At 39.8% G+C, this 9,048-nt stretch overlaps 1 long non-coding RNA gene across 1 annotated transcript; it reads right to left on the bottom strand.

Annotated features, from left to right (window-relative positions):
• Positions 1-6,120: 6,120 nt before the first annotated feature.
• LOC133793862 (uncharacterized) lies at positions 6,121-8,006 on the bottom strand. The gene is made up of 4 exons (XR_009874995.1): positions 7,862-8,006; positions 7,707-7,781; positions 7,177-7,238; positions 6,121-6,459 (listed from the first exon to the last, which is right to left on the bottom strand). It is a non-coding gene; the product is annotated as an uncharacterized LOC133793862 (long non-coding RNA).
• Between the last annotated feature and the right edge of the window lie 1,042 nt (positions 8,007-9,048).

Here is a 9,048-nt window from a genome sequence, read left to right as displayed (position 1 = left end):
TACTGCAGCCTTGCAAATGTCAATGCCGAGGTTACTTGGATTCATTCTCTCTTGTCTGGAGTTGAAGCATCTCCTCATAGTATTCCTCTGATTTTGTGTGAGAATCAAAGCATTATCCTCATGTCTGCTAATTCGGTCCTCCATGCTCGAACAAAGCATATTGAACTAAACTTGCATTTTGTTCGTGAATGGATTCTCAATAAGAAACTTCAAGCGAAACACACTCCTACTTCAGATCAGATAGCTGATATACTAACTAAACCTCTCTCTTCAACTCATTTTGTAACGCCCTGGTTACCCTAGAACAGTTACGATGAACCAGAAATTTGACTCACTACCCGAGTCCTTTGGTTAAAAACGTGTTTCTAGGTGTTATTAATAGGCTAAGGTGGAAAACCAATAAAAAGAAAAGGATATATTTTATTTAATACATAAAACTATTCATGGGCCCATAAAAACATTTACAAGTTATTTACAACTCAAAGTGGTCACTACTGTTTCAAATTTACAACCCGCCGGCCTAAGCGGCAAAAATAGGGTAAACCCCCTAGTTCCTCTGAGAACTCCTTGGCCGTGGTGGTCAAGCGGCCGCACATGTACACATCACCACCTAAGCTCTCCACTCAAGGTTGGGTGAGCTTCTCTTTCCCTTTACCTGCACCACATAGCACCCATGAGCCAAGGCCCAACAAGAAAACACAATATAGCATGAATATAATATCAACAATGATCATAATAATCATCCAGGACTTTCAGTCCAAAATAGAGAAGTGACAATTGGAAAAGTCACTAAGGTGGGTTCAGTTCCCAATAGCCATGTGACGATAGGGTCACCGGGGCTTTAAAGATAAGTGATCATTTCACTAGCTTAAATAGGTTAGGTGCATGATGACTAGTCATCAACAAAACCTACCTCATGACCATAGAGTCATAACCATGGAATACCGTTCCCTAGCCATGTGACAAGCAGTCACCTAGGCCTTAGGCCCTGGCTCTGAGTAACTAGTCTTAGACTAGCCAAGCGCTTATAAGTTTCATCGACCTTAGGGTCGGTCCAGCATTAATGCCTTCGAGTCATTCAACGCTGATATCGATTAGATATAATCTTCATTCGGCTCTGCATTCAGGACGCTTATGCCGTTTCTGACTCTTAGGTCAGTGATACGCAACCAGTGCCTTCCCTGACTAATCAGTGCCATACACAAATAAACAACATCCACTAGCATTTAATATGCAATCAATGTCCACATTTATCAACCAACATGCCTCAACAACAATCATGCATGTCATATACACAAGGTGTAGTTTTCTTACCTCTGGTTTGAGCGAGAAATATAATAAGAACGACTCCTGAGAACTATCGACGTTTTGACTCCTTAGCGGTTACCTAATCACAACCAATTATAACCTCCATTAAGGAAAATCAACAATGAAAGGGTCTTAACCTAAACCCCACTATCGGGACCTGGAAACATGCCTACACGGTGAGTAGATTCGATCCCGAGCCTTAAGGATTGAAACCCCGAACCAAAAACTCTTAAAAACACTCAAAATGGGATTCTGGAGGAACAGAGTAGCGCTACAACGCTACTCAATAGTGCCCTAGCACTATACTCAGAACCCCAAACCGTTCATCAAACCAGGGCATTACAAGAAGTAAAACCAAAAGATATAAGTGCAGTGCACAATTTTTCGAACCAAGAACGGGGAGCTTGACGTAATCCATATATTTCTTTATGAAGTTTACACAGCAATGAAGGAGAAGTAGGATCTTGAAAACCCGGAGGCTGCTTCATAAACACCTCCTCAGTTAACTCACCATTTAAAAATGCGTTATTTACATCGAGCTACTTATTTGGCCAGCTTCTATAGAGTGCAATGGTGAGGATTATACGTATAGTTGTAGGTTTAAATACTAACTAAATGTCTCAGTAAAATCAAATATGTACTGTTGTAGGAAACCTTGAGCCACCAGCCTCTCTTTATGCTTGTGTACAGTACCATCAGCATTTTCTTTAAGTTTAAAATCCCAACGACAGCCAATGGCCTTCCTTCCAGGAGGTAAGGACACTAAAGACCATGTTTCATTTCTTTTTAATGCTGCAATTTCATCCTACATAGCATAAAACCAAGCTACATTTTTCAAAGCATCAGAAATGGTAAGTGGTTCTTTAGAAGCAATATAAAACTTAGGCTTATAGACCCCTGCTTTTGCTCTAGTCACCATTGAATGAGTATTTGTAGGACCTGCAGGTGCTAGTACAGCTGTGTTAGTGGACTGAGTGGAACTAGAAGAGAAACAAGGACTAACAACAGAATTTGGTAAAGAGGAAGAAGACTGAGATTGACTTTGAGTAGGCACTGAATTGGACCGAAGACCAACAGACACAGAAGGTGATGGCAAAGTTGGATTGCTACTAGAAGATTTGAAAACTAGAATGATGCTGGAAGTGCTTGAATGTTGTTGTATTTTTATTGAATTATCAGTAGAAGGTGACTCGGAAAAAGGAAATGAAAATTCATTAAAAAGAACATCTCTTGAAATACAAATTCTTCCATTCGGAGCTAAGCATTTATACCCTTTATGGTTTAAACCATAGCCTAGGAAGGTGCACTTTAAATATATGAATTCAAGTTTATGTTTATTGTATGGCCTAGTATCTGGATAACAAGCACATCCAAATACTATTAATTGTTTATAATTAGGGTCTCTACTGAACAACAACTTGAGATGAGTGTTATTATGAATCACAAGAGATGGAAGTCTGTTAATCAAGTAAGCGGAAGCTCTAACAACTTCATCCCAAAAATGCAAAGGCATAGAAGCATTAGCCAACAAAGTAAGAGTTGTTTCTATTAAGTGCCTATGTTTTTGCTCTGCTACATCATTCTGTTGATGGGTAGTAGGACATGAGACTCTATGGTGAATACCATTTTTTAAGAGATAAGTTTTAAAAGCTTGAAATTCCCTTCCCCAATCAGATTGTATAGACTTGATAGAGCATTCAAACTCTTTCTCAACTTGATTTTTAAACTGAACAAAAACTTGTAAAGCTTTAGATTTGGGTTTGAGTAGAAAAACCCAAGTGTATCTTGAAAAAAGAGTCAACAAAGTGAATATAATACATGTAACCATGGGAAGAAGTAATAGGATTAGGGCCCAAAGATCGGAATGAATCATCTCTAAAGGTTTTGTTTACCCAAAAATGGCTCCTGATGACGTGACAGGAATTTATTGCACATGGCAGCGTCAAAGTAAAGAGGTGTTGTTCGACTACTGACCAGCTCCTTATTGCTTCATCAGATCTCGCAATTAGATGCGATCAGATTGGTCGCATGCTTCGGTTTATTTCCTTAGAAGATATGTAATCTTGTAATAACTACATTTATTATTTTCTCTTTATTACTTTGATACGTTGATATTATGGATAATTAAGGCCCAGTGGCCCATGTAACCCCATTTAGCCTATAAATATGAAAGAGAAGGCTAAAGGAATGGACTTTTGAACTTTTTTTTGAATACACATAGAAAGAGCGTAAGTGTGATCATCCACCGAAAAGTTGTAATTCTCCTAAGGCTTGTGAAACTCTAGAACCCTAGTTCTTTGATCACATCATCGGGATTCAACATCAATAATAACACTAAATGGACGTAGGTTGTTACCACATTGTTGGGGCCGAACCACTATAAATCATTTGTGTCATTTCTTACCATTTGATTCCATTCTTGATTGCCTTCTTATTTCTTTGTTGAATTTCTGACTCCGTGTCGTTGGCCAAATCAAGGGTCAACATTTTGGTGCTTTCATTGAGAGTTTGATCAAGAAGCTTTATGAAAATCAAATGGCAAAGATGTCCAAGAAAGCTGGACAGGCCACTGACACTGCATCATCTCAACCTCCTCCTCCAAATGTGGCAGAGAATGAACCACATTTAGAGTTTGAAGAGGAGGCGTTGGATTCGGAAACACTGAGGGAAACATTGGGGATGTTGCAGGATGAGTTGGCCAATCTGAGGGCCAATCAGGAGAATGCAGCAGAGACCATGGCACTGCAGCAAAGGGAGATTGAGCGTTAGCGCCAGGAGCTAAATGAGTAGCAGGCGAACATGAACTGTCAGTAGAGGGATGCCATGGCCGCTCTTGAAGCAGCCATTCAATTGGCTCGAGAATAAGCTGCGCCGGCCTCTCAACCGGATCAGCCACCGAGTGCGCCACCACAGCAGGCTCCCAATCCAAGTCCTTCGCTTCAGCCAGCAAGCCCTCAAAGGCCCGAGCAGCCACATGTTGCTCAGGATGATGTCCCAATTCGGGATCCTGAGCAGCAGCCTCCATCTCAAGCTGGTCGAGGCAATCCTCAGCGCTAGAGGCATAATAGGGTCGGGCAGCTGCCCCGCAGCTCTAGACGCCCGGAGGACAAAAATCCAAATCCACCGAGTAAGGGGCAGCGTTCTTCTGCCAACAGAAGGAATAATGAGTCAGGCTCAGTGGTCAGGGGCCCTCCATGGCATAATAATGCACGGGGACCCAACGACCAGCGCAGGCCTCCCCCTGACGCTCGGGAAATGCCAGCCTGAGGACGAAACAGCGTGAATAGCCGGTCACGCCGTAGTCGACCACAGTTTAGAGACGGCCATGACTATAATGAAGCCGATTCTGGTAGAGGGAATGCTGGTCGAAGGAATGAGGAAATAGGTGGAGGCAGAATTGCCCCACCTAGAGAAAATAGGTCGACAAGCCATAACGCTGGGAGACAACCCCGACAAAACAACGTCTTTGATCAGCTAAGAGTTAGCAAGCAAAGGCGCAGGGATGATGTTTTGAGAGACGTACTCAACGACCGGTGTGAAAGGCACAACAAGTACGCCCTAGCGATCCCAGAAGCAGTTCAGGCTCAAATTGATGCTCTGAACCAGGCAGTACAACAGTTGGTCGGGGGCCGGACATCCCACATAGAGTACTACCGGAGGAGGGGCACTCCGTTTGTGCAGAGGATTGTTGTGGTAAAAACCCCCAACAAATTCAAAATGCCTGTACTGCCAAACTTTGATGGGTACGAAGACCCAGTATCTCATGTCAACAAATTTGAGAGACAAATGGATATTCAGAAGGTGTCGAACGATGCCCGTTGCAGGATCTTCCCTGCTACACTATCTGACACCGCCCAGGAGTGGTTCTTTAAGTTCCCTCCTGCTAGTATAGTATCCTGGGAAATGTTCGTGAAGGAATTTTACGGGCAGTTTTATGCGGGTCGCGTACACCCCACTGAGGCCAACCAACTGGTCGAGATACGCCAAAAGGAGGGAGAGCCCTTAAAGGAGTATGTCCAGCGCTTCATGCTGGCAGCAGCTGGAGCTAAGACAGTGAGGGAAGAGGGAAAAATGATGGCCCTAACTGCTAGGGTTAGACGACATTCTCCCCTCTGGAATAGTCTAAGAAAGAACGAGGTAAAAAGTACCCAGGAGTTTTTGGATCGAGGTGATCGATATATCAAGCTCAAGGATGTGATTGCCAATGAGGGGAAATCGCCTACAAAAGATAATGGACTGAAAGAAGAACCCGCCAAGGCTGCCAACGGGTCAGATAAGCCCAATGGCAACGGCAACGGGAATGGAAATGGCAGAAATGGTGGAAAAAGGGCGGGCAATGAGCCGTCAACGTCTGACAATAAACGCCCCAAAGGCAATAGATTTGAGCCAAGATTCACCAACTATACAACCCTTGTCAAAAGTCAAGCAGAGGTCTACCAGGCGACCAGCCCTAATGTTCCTTATAAGCGACCCACACCTATAAGGAAGGATATCTCCAAGAGAGATACAACAAAATTATGTCATTTTCACAATGACTACGGACATGACACCAGCGAGTACAACCAGTTGAAGGACGAAATTGAGTTCCTGATCAGGTAGGGACATCTAAGGAGATATGTGCGAGCCGCATGAGGGTCTCAGCGAGAGGCTCAGGGTGGCAACGAGCAGGCACCTGCATGCCAACGCTTGCTGCCTTTACAGCCAGCTCCTGTGGCAGGTACGTTACTCACCATCTATGGTGGCCCACACCTCGCAGGAGACAATGGGAAGGCAAGAGAGAGATACGCTCGAACCCTACGCCACGACTGTAACACCCTCACTTATTTTAGTTAAAACCATATTTGAGGTGTTACGTTTTAAAACTATATCATAATTTATTTCTGCGGAAGTCTGGACATTTTTTTTTTTTTTTTTTAAACTTGAAAACTTATTTCACATTATTTACATTAAACATAAAGTGTGTCTCAAACATATTATACATAAGTATTAAATAACCCAATTTATTTTCAAAACATAACTTCACACTTTATTACAAACATCTCACTGATAACTGAAATAACCCACAAAAAGGTCGATGTGTTCATATGTACAAATCAGGGCCAGGACCATGCTTCAGTTCTCCTCATATCATTCACATATTTCTTTCTCTACCTGCAACACAAGACAACTGTGAGCCTAAAGCTCAGTAAGCAAAGTAATGCATGCAATGCTAATGATTACCCAATATCAATGGTCATACACAACTTCTTTTTAAATTTTGGGCCCCTTAATATTGTGCACACTGTTTGAATTGGTCAATGCCTGCAGGGCTTGTTACACATACAATATAAAATCCCATGGGTTCTCCTCCGGCTAGCCATCACCACAGTAGGGCACATTAAAAACCTTAATCCATCGTTGCCCCGTCAGGCTCAAGAGTTAAGGCGGCCACACACTGTGGTGTCAATACATATAACAATAACTCATATGGAGGAGAAATAAAAACGGAAATATGGCAAACAATATAATTGGTTCACTAAACCTAGCCCAAATTATTGGGCAGCCACTATAAGCCTACTATAGGCCTCCGTTTACACTTATTAACACTTTCATTTGCCTTTTCAAAACAGTGGCACTGAACTTGAACTTCTTATTACAACTTTCTTTTATGCTGCACAAAACTTGCAAAGGCATCATATAATTAATCATCATAATATCATGCATGGTCTTATATCATATAATAATTTACCATATCACTATTATGCCATGCATACAAATTTATGATGAAGTGTCACTGTATGTTAATACCACTTACTCACAAAATATTCATATAATGCATACTTTCACATAACACATAATTCTTGTGTTGCAGTTGAGTACTTTACTTACCTTTTGTCCACAATATATTTCACCGTGTAACAAGTGATGTCTTAGGTGTTGATATGCTTATCCTGACAATGGCATGGATTTCTCATCACAATGAAGGCAGTAATACATTGAAATATCATTTAAAAATACCCATAAAACATCATATCAACTTTCATACCCAAAACATGCCTAAAACGCCTTAAACCACCTAGATCGAGCATTAGATTTATCTTAGACATTTGGGGAAATTTTGACAGAGTTTCCCCTTAATTTTAGCTATCCTCAAATATCAAAATCCACCAATAATCAACATCAATTAACCTGCCATAACCATATATCCCAAATACCAACATGATTCATCATAAAGTTATCATATACCGATTTTGATAAAATTCTTATCTCCTAGATCATCATCCAAATTAAATGAGTCTCCACATCTATTAAAACCTTTATAAACATATATACTCTCTTATAAACTCAATCAAATAACCAAAAATCATCTTGTACTCCAAGAACCCCAAAAACCTCATAAAACACAAAATTTCACTTACCGAGCAACTTTTCGGCGAAAACAATCTCTTCAAGCTTTTCTAAACCTCAAACCACTTGGAAACCCCAAGAAATATCTTAAAAAGGATAAAACACCATATATAAGCTTTCAGAAAAATTCAAAAACATAGTTTAACTTCCAAGTACAAGAACTTACCATAAAAAGGCTAGAACTAAGCTTAATCTACTTCTTTGGCTTTGATTTCACTTGGATCTCCTTAGAATTTCTTCAAACTAGCCAAGAAATGGTTTTTGGTTTTCTTTTCTCTCTGTTTTTAAGAATAATGGTCGTGCAAAGTGATAAGGTTGATGAAAATTCCTTATTTTCAATGATTTAGCCTTATTGTCAAAAGTTGACACCTTTCATCTCATCATTTCACCTTTTGACTTATGAAAACCTTATCACTTCAATAATTTCGACTTAATCATCTGCTAGGCCTATTATCCTTATGTGTAAAACACTCACACCAAACCTTAGGTCCATATGATTTCATACCCAATAGTTATGCTTACCCGATCGAGCGTAGCGCACTTATGCTAAGCTCGTTTTGACTTTGCATCAATACCACTGATTATGTATACCTCCCATCAAGAATTGATCTAATGGTTCTAAAACCATTTTTACATCATCAATGAGACCTTAATCATACCTCGATTACATCCGGTAAATCCATAAATACTCAATTTTACACCGAAATACTAGTAATCAACATTGTACTATTTTTCACTACTTAACCTATTTTGCCTTCTATATCTCACTTTCATCACTTAATTCCATGCCTTGTCCATATTTTTCATACTTTCTTATATCTTGAGCACATCAAACACCCATAAAAGACAACTCAAATGCCACAAGGTTAATAATATTGAGCATACATATAGACATCACATACACAACTTTTATACTTATACATGAGAACACTTATAAGAATATGCATATGCTCAAATTATACATATTGTATGATATGTAATGCAATGCAATCATGTGATTATTGGCTATATTATATCAAAATAATGTGGGTGCTACAACGACCAGGACATCGAGATGATGTGATGGACCCAAAACGGGTATGTTCTAAAAATTTATACTCGCAAGCACACGAATCGTATATGGAATATAGTGTTCGTGTAAGTACGAGATTGAACCCAAAGAAGTTGTCTAAAATTGAAAAGAAAACTATTTTAAATCAAAATTAATAAATTCTAACCTAGCTCCAAAGACTAATGAGAATTTGTAATAATAAAAATAAAATAAAAGATAATAATAAAGAGATTAAAGACAATATATAAAAATAAATTAAAAATGGAAATTAAGATGGTAAAAGAAAGATTATTAAGATAATA

This window comes from Humulus lupulus, chromosome 8, assembly GCF_963169125.1.
Source record: "Humulus lupulus chromosome 8, drHumLupu1.1, whole genome shotgun sequence".
NCBI classification, from domain to species: Eukaryota; Viridiplantae; Streptophyta; class Magnoliopsida; order Rosales; family Cannabaceae; genus Humulus; species Humulus lupulus.
The sequence above is the reverse complement of the archived record's forward strand: the minus strand, read 5'-3'. Positions and strand labels throughout refer to the sequence as shown.